Source organism: Molothrus ater, chromosome Z (genome assembly GCF_012460135.2).
Source record: "Molothrus ater isolate BHLD 08-10-18 breed brown headed cowbird chromosome Z, BPBGC_Mater_1.1, whole genome shotgun sequence".
NCBI lineage: Eukaryota > Metazoa > Chordata > Aves > Passeriformes > Icteridae > Molothrus > Molothrus ater.
In genome coordinates, this window is record NC_050511.2 from 41,207,402 (window position 1) to 41,219,471 (window position 12,070).

General features: G+C 44.2%; 1 long non-coding RNA gene across 1 annotated transcript; it reads left to right on the top strand.

The window, feature by feature from the left end:
• Nucleotides 1–211: 211 nt before the first annotated feature.
• LOC118699254 (uncharacterized) lies at nt 212–6,878 on the top strand. Its single transcript, XR_004982050.2, has 2 exons — nt 212–1,342; nt 6,591–6,878. It is a non-coding gene; the product is annotated as an uncharacterized LOC118699254 (long non-coding RNA).
• The last annotated feature ends 5,192 nt before the right edge of the window (nt 6,879–12,070 follow it).

The following is a 12,070-nucleotide window of genomic DNA, read 5'->3' on the forward strand; positions in this document are numbered from 1 at the left end:
TTCCTTTGAGATTAGCAATTCCCAGCTACAGCCTGAAGTGCCAGAGCCCGTAGCAGAGCAGGGACTGCTGTGCCCGTCCATGCCCGCAGGCCCCGGGCGGGCCGGGGCCGGCTCCCGTCTGCCCCCGCCGCTCGGTGCTCGGTGCTCGGTGCCCGGCCCGTCGGGAGGCCCCGCCGCCGGGCCGGGAGGGCGGCCGGCCGGGCGACAGCGGGGGGGACAGGTCGCTTCTCTGTTTAAGCCGTGCTTGCCTCTAATTTATTTTTGCAGAGTAGCTCGCAGCCTGCCGCTGTTGTGCAGCCTGATAGACCGCACCGACGAAACGCTGGCAGAAGTGTGGACCTCGCTCCTGCTCGTTTCGGAGGAATTAACTGAAAACCCTCCCTGAGTATATAAACGCCATGTTGGGGAGGAGGGGTGGTGAAGGACGGTATTACAAGAAGTATCGGCTCAGTATCAGTTGTGTTTTGACTAAAATTAAAAAAAGAAAATATGACCTGACAGATAATCAGATGTGAATCTACAAGAATTACCGGAGATAGTTATGCTTAACGGGTTATGGTGTTAACGGTGTTAACGGGTCCTGGTGAAGCCCAGAGCCCAAAGTTCATCACACCTGGCTCACACACAAGCTCTCCTATTGCGAAGAGTTGTAATAAGAATGAGACTGTCAACGTGTGAAAAAAAAAATTATATACATACGTCTACATCTATATATACATATACATCTTACATCCTTAACACTTCATTCTCCTTAAAAGAATTCAGAAGCAGATTTTTTCTCAAGGTAAGCCTGTCACAGGTGTAGGTCACATACAAGCTGGAAGCCTTTTGATCTCAGAGGTTCCTTTTGTTTCCCAGCTGGCCTTTTGAGTGTTATGGAGCACAGCCATGAGAACATATCAAAAGCAAAGAAGGGTTTGAACTGCTGACACAACCATCAATAGAACTAACTCTGTACAAAACCTGGGAAAATCCAGAGAGATTTCCTAAAACGAATTGCACAAACCAAACACCCTGCGGCTGAGGAAGTTTCTGCTGTACCAATGCCTTATGAATCCACAAATATCACGGCAAAGATGGTGTATTAACTGCTGCTAATGAGTGCAAACATGAGTATAAACACTGGGAAATACTGTTGGTGTTTAAAAACAAACAAAAACCAGAGTGAAAAACTCTCCCCTCCCTTTGCAGGACCTGTCTGGACAGGCTGCCAAATCCCTGCCTGCAGCAGATCCCCATGGGAGCCTGGTCCCAGCCTCTTTTCCCCATCCCTCTCCAAGGTGGGAGCTCAGACACCCTGCCTGTCCTCGCTGGTTCCCCTCTGCCACCACCTGAGACGAAAGTGAGTGCCAGAGGGAAGACTGGGGGGTCCTTCTTCTTTCCCTGGTGTCTGCTGCCTGGGTGATTTAGTACCTCCACTTTTTTTTGGTCCTTGCTGGATGTTAGACCTGCTGTTCTCTATAGGATATTATTCATTTCTACTTGCAAATGTGTTTTTCCTCCTTCATGTTATTATGATTATCCACTGGGTTAGATGATAAAATGTTTTCTCTTTGCACACTGAGGAAACATCCCTTTCCCAACAGTTTAATTGCTACCCCTACAACTGACTGAGGTGTGCTTTTGTGGATTTGAGTTGTCCTTTCTCCCCAGATTCATCCAGTAGATGCTTGCATTGTCTCTTAAGGGCATTATGACTTGCCTTTTTTTTTTTCTTTTTTTCTCCTCCATGATATGGCAGTAAGTTTAAGGGACACTATTTTTTTTTCCTTCTATGTCTGCCATAATGACTCATACAGCTCCTAAGTCTATAGATGGTGCATTTTTCATCCCCTAAGTAGGACATTCCTGACAACTCTTCTCCTTCTGATAGCAGACCACTGTGCTAAGCAGCAATCTGTCATCTGCTGCTTTGGGCAGCCATCCTGAAGAAGTGCTCTTGCACACGCTGGGAGCAAGGACAGTGATGTGCAACTGTTGGGATGTATCCTACATGGGGTTCGTCACTCGTGTTTCTGAGCACCATGGGATGTGCTGGCCTTGCTGGGGAGATGCAGCTGCTCAGGTGTGGAGCATGCTGGGCTGCCCTCAGACTTGGATGCACTTGTCAGGGAGATGCAATTGATAAGGACAGGGATAAGCCCATGAGTCAAGTGGTGCTGGGAAGTCTGCAACAGGCACTGGAAAGGAGCCTCGCCCCTGACCAGTGCACTAATGGCTTAAACCACCCCCTGAGAAAAAATCAGATGTGACCTCACCTGAAAACATGTAAGATACCAAGAATCATTTCTGGTCACCCTTTAGACTCTATTGCCTCTAGTAGGCCTCTGGTCCAAAATCTGTGCTCTGTTTCTTTCTGAAAACTCTACAGCTGCCCAATTACATGATGGGGCACCTATGGACATGCCTGTTTTCATGCACTTCTAGGTCTTTGCAGGCCAAAATTCTCTCTATCACTTTCTTACCATAAAGCTGTTGCACAGTTTTGATAGATTAAAACCATCAATCTAATGAGATCTAATTACAAAAGGAAATAATTTTAATATGTGTTGAATGAAATCCCCCTCCCCTATGTTATACATTTTTAGATCTTCTGAACCAGTTTTCAAGTTTCTCTGGTTTATTTCTTTCATTTTTTACTATTTGACAATTTAACTGAGAACAAAATGTACCTCAGACTGCCTACCCTTATTAAAAATCAGTAGATTTTTCACCCACGCTTTTCTTCCCTTGCTTATCTGCAGAGCAGATGCAGACCTATTTGCTTAAATCAAGGCTTGCAATTCCCCAGAACATCAAAAGAGCAGCCCCTATCACTCTGGTCGCTTTCATTATTGCAGCTTGTCTCCATGATCTCCACTGCATTCTTACTGCAAAAGGAGGTCTCTTTATCACTTCCCTTCCTTTCCTTCTGCTCTTAGTGGAATCTGCCTTAGCAATCAGAATAATAACGATTTATCTCCAAGGGAATGTGAATGCAAGCCAAGTTCCCTTGGTACAGGGAAATCAGTTTGGTATTGTTTACTCATCCCCTGTGGATTCACCAGATGGCATAAGACAGCATAATTTGGATTCTGTGCTCAAAAGAGAGAGAAGGCTGGAGCTGCAGGAATTGGTAATGTGAAATTACCAGGAACAGTTCTGATCTTTTTTTTTGAGAATGTGGCATCTCTTTCATCTTTGTCATAGAAGATGCAAGGAACCAAAATTTATTGTAGCACACCTGGACCCTTAAGATATTTACCATGGTCATTTTTGAGTTATTTTGGCTGCTCTTCTAATAACTGCCTCCTCTGGAGAGGATGCTTTTCCTGGGCTGGGTTGAAGGTCCTGAGCAGGTCAGCAGAGAAGAGGCAGTGGGAAGTGAGGCATTGCAGCTGTTTCCTTCTAGGCCAGCACTGCTTCAATTCAGTAAATAGAGGATTTAGGTTTCTGTTCTTTAAATATCCCAAGCATAAATTATTCACTCAAAATACATTTGTAAAAGAAGAAGCACTAGGAATACAGAAGTGGAAAGCCTTAGCAGAGCCTGAACCAGCTACAGCTTTACTGACCACAGCACAAAGCACTCAGTGTAGCCTGATGTCCCAGCCCTGAGGGATGGAGGCAATGATCTAATCATTCTTGTCCATCTTGTTGCTGCAGTTTTATTATTTGAATTCTTTTCAGGCCAGATACTAAACAGACATAAGCTTTTCTGTACTGAATCCTGCTGCACTGATTTATAGCTGCTGAGTGTCTGGCCTTTGAGGACTGTTTTAACCTCTAGAATATTGATTTCTCCTTTTATTTTCCCTGGTGCTGCAAGTAAGCCCCTTCGTCAGGACCCTGGTTGTGCCATATGCAGAAGTGTGATGGTGCCATGATTTGTAAAAATGAGTGACTAAAAGGGTGAAAAGTTCAGCAATCTTAGCTGCAGCACTGCATAATCACTGTAAAAGGGGCCATGGTCTCCAAAAAATCACTTGACAGAGGTGAGGAGCACGCACAGGGAACCCAGAGGAGTGGGTCAGAGGACCCAGAGCAGGCTCGGGGCATTGATGGGAAGGACATGAGGACTTTTTTGGTAGCTGCCCACTCCCTCAAAGGTCTATTGCCTCTGACCCTTCGTTCCCGCTACCATTGCACACTACATCCATGCTCTCTTTCTCTCCTTCTCCCTGCTGCTGTCCTCCTTTCAGGGCAGGTCTTCAGCTCAGCCCCAGCTGTCAAGACTCCAAGGTCCCTGGGAAGTGTCTGTGGAAGACAGAAACACTAGCTGAAAAGATTGTCATGACAGAGGACAGTCTACAAAGGTAGAAGAAATTGTGAAGATCGGGAGCATAAAAAGAATTTGCAAAGCACCAGTGGTGCTGATTTGCCAGCCAGATCACTTCCCAGAAGGCATCCAGGAGGGTGGTAGATGCTGCCTCCCCAAAGGTGAATTTTGGTTCTTTGATTCTTTCTGGTTCTCGGAGAGACAGTGCCAAGCTGCATCTTCACTCCTGAGATACCCAGGAAGAGCCATTGAAGGGAAAGGAGTAGGTAAGGGGCAGACCACCCACTGCGCCTTCATGCCAGCAGCTACAAGAAGGTGTTGAAAACTTTTGGAGACCCAAATCATGCATGGGCTTACCATGTGACAGAGCCATCAGTATCAAAGAGTCTGGACCAGGAGCCCCAGTCAGACCCCAGTCCTTCTTGTGATTTCAAAGATGGCTGGCCCAGCCAAAGGAGTGTCTGTCAGGATAAAATATGTTCTCAGTTTTAGCTAGGCCTGATGCAATCTGCCTTTCTTAAAGAGGCTAATTAAAGTGATAGAGTATCCATCATCTTTACCCACACACACACTCTGTCACAAGTGGTTTGCTTCCTAAAAGGAATATACACCTGCCTATGATCCATTCTGGAGGAGACTGTTGCAGGAGCAAGTTTACTTTGGGCTATCCCTCCTGTGGTTATCTGTGTTAATAACAGTGGAATTCAGAGCTAGGAATCTACCTGCTCTCTGTACCCTTCTGTGTCCTCATTTTGTAACTGATGAATAAAAAAGTGAGCTTTTGCTTGATTTCAGTGCTGAATTTTTGTTCATTAAAAGCTTATAAAGGAGGAAAAAACCCTGGAGGATCTCATGCATTCCAACCACTTTTTGACATTTCATTAGGCATATGTTGACATACATATTTATATGTGAGCACAGTATGTATTTGGGTATTTAGCTGCCAGGGAAAGGGTGTGATTTTATTCACATGTAATGGTTGTCCCGCATGTTAATATCCAGATTTAAGTAATGGAATATCATGATGACTTTGAAAGACATATGTGGTATCTGCAGCTTGGTTAACCATCACAGAAAACCTGCTCTTCTCCCTCTGGGGGGAGTGTGCCAATGGTGCAGGGCTCATAACCTTCAGACATCTTTTGCACTGTGTTTTTCCCAGCTCCTTCTGACCTGGTGATCTTGCAGGAATGGGATTTGCTGTGCTAAAGCTGATGCAGTGGCACATCTGCATCTGCTTTAGTTGTTTCCACAGTCTGGATCTGGTTCCTGCTGCAGATAGGCAAAAAGAGGGTGGTGGGGCAGCAGGTCCTTCCCCAGTGCTGTGCTGACTCGCAGTCCATGGCAGTGGGGCTTTCCGTGGCCGGCAGGCTGGTGTGGTGTTCCTGCTTTTGCAGGGCACAGGGTGGTGAGGCTGCAGGGCAGCACTGCAGCTGCAGCAGGCTGGGGCTTGGTGGTCTGAGTCAGCACCTCCCGGCCAGCCTGGCAGTGGGAGCCTGGGAGGGCAGCCTGCCTCCAGCCTGGGATGCAGGCACCTGCACGCAGGCAGTCTTCCATCCTCTACTGCTTTCCAGGTCTTGGTGCTTTCACCAGCGTTTCCTGTCCCCTCACTGGAGCCTCCAGTGTCTGGATGCACTCAACTACATCTTTTTTAAGGCCTTTCATTTCAGCAGAGAGCAATGTCCTGCCCATTCTGGCTCACTTGTGTTCTTGACATTTAAGTGTGTGAGTAATGAGGCAAGTGAGCCACTGCATCGGGGTGAGCTCTGACTGAACCGTGGCAGTGCAGGTCTGACCCCTAACTGCAGGGAAGCCAGTCCTTACCACCTGGAGCTCTTCCCAGCACGGTGGGTTCCAGTTGGTAAAGGGCTCTCTGGTTTAGCAGTAACCCAGGGAAGGCTGTGAAATAATCACGCTCTGGCACTTCCTTTCAGTGCTTTGAAATTCCCAATTCTCACAGAAGCCTGTTGTCTATAATGAAATGCAGCTGGGAATCTGGAAATACCTCCTCTAATCTCCTCCCCTGGTCTAATGTGCCCCCTAGCAGAAGAAAGTCCAGAGAGGCAGGTAGCACAGAGTGTTGTGCCAGTTACACACTCCCAAAAAATTCCCCACTGCTTCTTGTATGGCACCCTTCCAAGCTACTAGTTCCACGAGACTAATGCAAAGTGATCTTCCTTCCTGTCTGTTTTGAAGTTAGGGGTGGATTGGTTGGTTTTTTGGGTTGATTTTTTGGGGGGAGTGGTGGGGGGAATGGGTTTATTCTGAACCGTTTTGTTTTTCATGTTTGTCTGTAAATTAACCTGCAACAAATCTCACTTTATTTATCCAGATTCCTCATATGGATAAAAAAAGATCCCCAGCCACTTCTTCCCACCCTCTGTTACTCTTGATACCTATAGTAGCGTCCTGTTGGCATCAGCTGCAGCTTGCTCGATGTACTGTTTACTCCCAGGAACTGCAGAATGTCAGACAAGAAAAGAGAAAGGTATTCACCAGCTATTTGTTCAGTTACATTGTTACCACCAAACCAGTGCATGAAAATCATGTTACATCGTACAAAATATTATGTGATTAATATTTCTTTTACTCCCCATTAAATTGTCTTTCTACCAAAGCACTTATCAGTAAACTTGTTTTTTTCCTGGCTTGGTGTTAGCTGATGTCCTCTCAAGAGAGCTGTTATCCTCAAAATGTGCCAAAACCTATTGGTTTCTGTCACAGGTACATTATTATACCACCATTTCCATGCAGCCAAAATGAAATAAGCAAATGCATTGGGAAAGACAGCTTGATGTGACTACTATCTTATAGGTACATTTTATTCTGTAACTATGTCCACAGGTTTCAAACATTTTAGACTAGAGAATGAATGCAAACACAGCTAGAAGTGGATCACACTCAGAATTGCATTATTATAGGACCTCTTTCCTATAATTAAACCTTTTCTATAACATTGCCTATAAGAAAAAAAATACTATATACTTATTCCATTTATGTCTAGAATGCAAAGATTTATGGCAGCTGTGACAACTTAAATTATATCTTCCAAAACTATAACTGATTTGTATACCCAGTACTGTGGAAAATCTCACCAACATAGTCAATAATCTGATCAGCAAAAGGTTCATACCCAAGTCTAAAATCAGGAGGAGGAAATCTGCTCATCAACTTGTGTTGGTGGTTTCAAGATTGCCTTAAGTTTTTCAAGATTGCCTATTTTAAGTTCAGTCCTAAAAAAGGCTGAGAATTTTCAGCTTGCTTTAAAATCTGAGAAGTCAGTGCTCAAGGCTGTGCAAGAGCAGGCCTGAGAAAAGAACAATTACAAGTGTTGAATGCCAAATCCCTCGCTGCAATAGCTGATCTGGGATTGAACCTGCTTGCACCACACATCGGTTTGGCTACAAACACAGTAAAGCAAAAGAGCTTGTCAAGACAAATGTGCAGCAATATGCCATGTGAGAGAGGCCAAAGTACGTGTTAAAACACATCTTTCTGGCTGCCAGGAGCACAGCATAATTGAGAGTGCTGTAAAAAGTCTCGCTAAACAGGTCTCTCTGATTTTACCCCTTAAATACGGTGAGTCCCATGACTGGGCTGTTTGCTACTTTGTAAAATGCAGGGTCTGTTAGTGAAATCTGATTTCTCCTCTCCTTCTTGCCTCCAGACTATGTCTTTTACATGTTCTAAAGCAAACATATATAGCTCATTCTGTACTATTCGTAATTCCTGAATGCTCTGCTTGTGTGAAATCAGCTCCTCCAATTACAGTTCTGTGTTCAGCTGCCATCCTGGCTGTTTTATGGGACATGTCAGCAGACAAGGCTACCTGGCTCTCTGAGGCATCCCTTTTGTCTGCACAGCAGCAGGTGCATGCACCTGAAGAACAGTCTTCATCCTCAGAGCCAAGAGCAGGTTGCAGCTCCTCCCATAGGCATGTCCAGGTCAGCCACAGGTCTAGTTTCTCTATAGGGAGTGGTTTTCCCCCACACTTTGCCCAAAGTTTTGGCTCTTGCAATGAATTGACTTGACTGGGATAAAAAAGTGATTTTATTTACTAAAAGTCCTTTGACATTAATATCTAATCCAGAACAAGAATGAGAAGGGGGGGCATAGCACAGGCCTACCTGTAAGAGAACCAGGCAGCTCCATATCCCGGTCTTGTGATTAACATCTCCTGTATCATACACAGAAACCTCCTCTGGAGTGAGGTCTGCAGCTCAAGTCTCCCAGATTTTATTACTAAGCTCAGGTCTTGCATTTCTTTCTGTACTGTAACTAGTCTCAATATTGCACTGAGAGGCACTAAGTTGAACTGTTTTTCAGAATAGAATTGAGGATGGTGGATTCTGGCAGCCCTGACCCAGATGTAGCCTCTGGAGTGACATTTCATGCATATTCAGTGCTCAGTGCTTGCTTCTGTGCCTGTATGAAGAGGGTGTTTTGCACTGCCAGTCTGAGGCACCAAGGACTCTATTTCAGCAGCTGCAGGACATAACATAAAACTATTGATCTTTTTTCAAGGGTCGAGTATTTAAAAATCATTGAAGCACTTCAGTTCTGCATGTCTTTGCTGCATCTAGCCCACAGCCTTATCTTTGCAAACTTACAGTTTTCACAGAATGATTTAATTTGCTATGTAAATTATTAAATAAAACAATTAATTATTTGTACAGTTACAGTCATTGGGTAAACAACTCTGAATTGAAATGCACTTGGGAAAACTCTTATGTTTCTGTAGGTGCTAGTTTTCTAGTTTTCATAAGATTAGGTAACCACAAAACACATAGATTAGGTGTATTATGGGCAGTTCAGCTCTGCTGGGGTGCAGGGCTGTGCATCCATGCCACAGGGAAAAGAATATAGCCCATTCAGATGTTTTCAACCAAAACATGTGTTCATAAATTCTGATGTGTAATTCTTAATAGTTGACTAAGTTTTCTTACAGTTACATCACTGAAGCATGAACTGATACCAAGAACATAATTGTCACTTTACATCAAATGGAGAATTTGCCCTCCAAACAACATATTCATTGCCTAAAGTGTTTGTAGTTCTGTGTCCTGCTTAAATGTCTTTGCCATTTAGAGGAAACTTTTATTTCCCATTACCTAATTTCAGGTGTTTTCTAGCAAAGCCTGGCCTCTATATAGAATTGAAAGGTTTCCTTAACTCGTGGTTTTGGAATGAGGAGGCCGATTTCTGATTTCTGCTCAACTCACTAACAGTTTCACACCTGGAGGTTTAGTTTCGTTCACTGCTACCATTCTTAGGGACTGCAGAGATATGCAGCAAGCAGAGCTGGAGTACTCCATCTGCTTTGTGATAAGAGGCATCGCGATGCTGATGGACATCCGACCATCAGGAGTGCCATCAACAAGCACCCTTTCCTAATCAGCTCTTGTGCTCTAAGGACAATGTGCAATCTTCAAACTGCTCTGTGGAAATGAATGCATTTTACCACCAGCAGCGCGTCCTACTGCGTGTTAGAAATCTTCATTCTCTTAACAGAGCCAGCCTGCTACAGCATTGAAAATGCGTGTCAGCAGGCCTGAAGTTAGTGTAACTAACAGTAAAAGCTTATCTCTCTTTCACAAGGAAGCTGAATTAAATGGATAGTCAGGCACTATTGGAAAATCCATAGATCTCTGTGGGGTTCTTTAATGGCTGCTTGAATCCTCTCTGTTGGACTGTCTGAGTTCAGAAACACAGATCTCACAGACCTCTGCAGAGAGAGAAGGACAGAAAAAGACCGCATGTAAAAATAAAGTAGTAATTTCCACTGTCTGTTGGTTACCCATTCGTGTGGTTGTGACCTATTTCACAGGCACAAATTTCTGTAAATAACCTACTTCTGTAGACAGGTTACTGACCAAAAGGTCTGACTGGAAGTCAACTGACTATCTACTTCCATCAGTGGCCAAATGAGTGACCAATAGTCTCTTGGCCTTTCTGTAGGGTAGTTCATCCCTTTGTAACATAGGAATAATAATAATGATAATGATGATGGTGATAATAATGATAATAATACTTGTTGCCTTTGTAGAAGCCCTTTTAGATCCAGTGATGAAAAACAGTATCCAAAGTTAGAGATAGTTGTTTCTTATAGTCTGAAAACAATAATATTTCTTCATAGTTTTGGAGAATCAGAATATTTGTAGCTTTAGGGAATTACTTTCAAGTAGAAATACCCTTATTTATGACACTGTTTTTCAAAATGTGTCCACGTCTTAGTGACAGAAGCCAAGATGTATTTGAGGGCATAGCTAGTTTAATCCAGTGTCTAATCCAAGTACACTTTTTAAAAAAAATGTTGGTTTGAGGCATTAGTCATTTAGGAGAAGCAGAGACCTCAGACATGCAAGAAAGAAGGAGGAAGTATTGAATACACCTTCCGACTGTTCATAGAGACCATAAACATATCCCCTATATGCCATGTGATTTTGACCTTCCCCTTTCTGGCAGTGTCCTGGTGTTGTACTTTGCTGTTCTCAGATCCGAGGTACTTGCAGCAAGGTGAGATTAGATGAGTTCCTTGGGACTGCTCCTCTTGTTGGTGGAGGACCATGGCAATGATGCTGCTCAAACAGACCCAGCTGGGATTGACCACTCTCCTCTGCGGCTGGGTCCTTATGCCCCTCCTAATCCAGAGCTTAGTGCAATGCTTCCTGAATCTATAAGTGGACTACTGGGGGAGATGGCAAGGAAATTGGGCAAATCCCAGCCAAGGATGAAAGTCTGTGAGGGCATTGGTTTGCTCCCTTGTGGTAACAGCAAAGGCAGGGCTTCTTTCCATGCAGCTGCATAGAGGGATGCATGCATCTCTCCTCGGATAACAAGGAAGGCCTGAAGCAAGATAGGGGATGCAGGAAACAGTACAGGAAACCATGAAATAAATCAGTTTGGAGCTTAAGGGCTCCCCTCCTATGGGATTTCAAGATGTCAGTTCAGCATGGCCCCAGCTCTACCTTCATGCTGCCTCAGGCACCTGGCTGTGATGGGGAGGGCCACCAAGAAAGCCAAGGGATTTGAAATGGCTTCTCCGTGGAAGAGACATTTTAGTCTTTGACGGATGTATGAAAGGTATGAGGATACGGTGATAATTACCTTCTGCTCCATTAGTGAGTGACTAGGGAGGATATTAAATGGCAGATATTAAGCTTAAACATTTAAATGTCTGCAGGATTGGATAACTTCCAGGAATTGGCCAAAGAGCTTTCTGAACCATTAGTGTCGACACAATGAAAAATAAAAAATGGAACACCGAAGACATTGAAAAGGGTTGGAAAAAAGCCAATCTTTTAAATGAGTAAATGGAATGAGTGGGGCAGTAAATGCTCCTGAACCTACATCCATCACTGGAGGGAATGGAGTGGCTGGTACAGGATGCAATTGACAAAGTGAAAGGTCCTAGCCTCCATCACAGGTTGATTATAAACCAATAGTAATTGCTACTATACAAAATGATGGCAGCCCCCCACTGAATGAATTAACTGGGGAACTGTGGAGTGCAAAGGCAACCATACATGGGAAACTGTTATCCATTTGCAGCTGAACCTGAAAGAATCTGCTGTACACATGGCACCCTTCAACACAGCGTTTCTCTGAAAGAAAATCCTGAAATTGTCACAAGTCAAGTGTGGGACTGAGTTTTCTGCTTGGTGTAACACTAAGCAGTCATATGAACAGGTTAGCTAAATATGTTGAGCTAGGCTGTTTATCTGTCACTGAAATGTGTATTTCAAAGCCACCAACAGACAGATCTTGAAATAAAGAATATAAGCCACAAGGGAGGCTGTGGAGTGCTGTGGT